The sequence below is a fragment of the Palaemon carinicauda genome, chromosome 7 (assembly GCF_036898095.1).
Source record: "Palaemon carinicauda isolate YSFRI2023 chromosome 7, ASM3689809v2, whole genome shotgun sequence".
NCBI classification, from domain to species: domain Eukaryota; kingdom Metazoa; phylum Arthropoda; class Malacostraca; order Decapoda; family Palaemonidae; genus Palaemon; species Palaemon carinicauda.
In genome coordinates this window covers 122,827,165-122,829,664 of record NC_090731.1, presented here as the reverse complement: position 1 = coordinate 122,829,664, position 2,500 = coordinate 122,827,165, and positions in this window count along the sequence as shown.

Genomic DNA, 2,500 nt, shown 5'->3' with positions numbered 1-2,500 from the left:
ATGGCATTTGATATCAAAGTAGTTATTCTTCTAGATCTATTTTTGCCCATCCTAATATATTTCAATTCCTCGTGTTTTCGTAAATAATTTAGACAAATTAAACTTTGGATGCAACTGGGGTAAAAAAATTCCAAATGATAGTCGTGATTGTGTTTTTTCTTACAAAAACAACCACTACTATTACTATATGTCATGGTGGCCTTCCACTGTATCTCGTAAACTCAAAATTAATACTTCTTACATGGCCAATGCATGATGTGCATTATTGAGAAAGAGAGAGAGAGAGAGAGAGAGAGAGAGAGAGAGAGAGAGAGAGAGAGCTTATTGACCAATGATGAGAAAAAGTCTGACATATTGACTTATCTTATTTTGTAGACAGGGAATGTTATCGTCTACGGAAATAGTTTTTCAATGACCGTTTCCAGCCACATTAAAGTTGGTAAAAAGAAGTCATTGCAGTGACCCTATATTTTGTCATTCTTCAATCTCGAAATAAGGAAGGAAATACTGGTTATGAAAATTGGTATTGGGAGTGTAGCACTCGAAACACATTCATCATTACTACGATATTTGATTAACTGTTCATGTTTTCGGGGGAGCAACGTTCCATATCTAAATTGTTCAGATCTCTCGTCAATGTATGTGAATAATGGTGGCAAATTTGTTCATTTAATTAGTTATGGTGTTTCCCTGCCACTCCTAAATGTCGTGAAACGTGTAGCTGATTTCCAGTGTTCCTACTTCTTCCCTGTTATATTCATTGAATCTCGCCTAAATGGAAAATACATTCCATGTTCAACGACGTACTGGAGAAACTATAACCGATTCTAGTTACTGTATTCGTACATACATACATACATATACCCAGGCACTTCCCCCAATTTTGGGGGGTAGCCGACACCAACAATGAAACAAAACAAAAAAGGGGACCTCTACTCTCTACGTTCCTTCAGCCTAACCAGGGACTCAACCGAGTTCAGCTGGTACTGCTAGGGTGCCACAGCCCAACCTCCCACATTTCCACCACAGATGAAGCTTCATAATGCTGAGTCCCCTACTGCTGCTACCTCCGCGGTCATCTAAGGCACCGGAGGAAGCAGCAGGGCCTACTGGAACTGCGTCACAATCGCTCTCCATTCATTCCTATTTCTAGCACGCTCTCTTGCCTCTCTCACATCTATCTTCCTATCACCCAGAGCTTTCTTCACACCATCCATCCACCCAAACCTTGGCCTTCCTCTTGTACTTCTCCCATCAACTCTTGCATTCATCACCTTCTTTAGCAGACAACCATTTTCCATTCTCTCAACATGGCCAAACCACCTCAACACATTCATATCCACTCTAGCCGCTAACTCATTTCTTACACCCGTTCTCTCCCTCACCACTTCGATCCTAACCCTATCTACTCGAGATACACCAGCCATACTCCTTAGACACTTCATCTCAAACACATTCAATTTCTGTCTCTCCGTCACTTTCATTCCCCACAACTCCGATCCATACATCACAGTTGGTACAATCACTTTCTCATATAGAACTCTCTTTACATTCATGCCCAACCCTCTATTTTTTACTACTCCCTTAACTGCCCCCAACACTTTGCAACCTTCATTCACTCTCTGACGTACATCTGCTTCCACTCCACCATTTGCTGCAACAACAGACCCCAAGTACTTAAACTGATCCACCTCCTCAAGTAACTCTCCATTCAACATGACATTCAACCTTGCACCACCTTCCCTTCTCGTACATCTCATAACCTTACTCTTACCCACATTAACTCTCAACTTCCTTCTCTCACACACCCTTCCAAATTCTGTCACTAGTCGGTCAAGCTTCTCTTCTGTGTCTGCTACCAGTACAGTATCATCCGCAAACAACAACTGATTTACCTCCCATTCATGGTCATTCTTGCCTACCAGTTTTAATCCTCGTCCAAGCACTCGAGCATTCACCTCTCTCACCACTCCATCAACATACAAGTTAAACAACCACGGCGACATCACACATCCCTGTCTCAGCCCCACTCTCACCGGAAACCAATCACTCACTTCATTTCCTATTCTAACACATGCTTTCCTACCTTTGTAGAAACTTTTCACTGCTTGCAACAACCTTCCACCAACCCCATATAACCTCATCACATTCCACATTGCTTCCCTATCAACTCTATCATATGCTTTCTCCAGATCCATAAACGCAACATACACCTCCTTACCTTTTGCTAAATATTTCTCGCATATCTGCCTAACTGTAAAAATCTGATTCATACAACCCCTACCTCTTCTAAAACCACCCTGTATTTCCAAGATTGCATTCTCTGTTTTATCCTTAATCCTATTAATCAATACTCTACCATACACTTTTCCAACTACACTCAACAAACTAATACCTCTTGAATTACAACACTCATGCACATCTCCCTTACCCTTATATAGTGGTACAATACATGCACAAACCCAATCTACTGGTACCATTGACAACACAAAACACACAT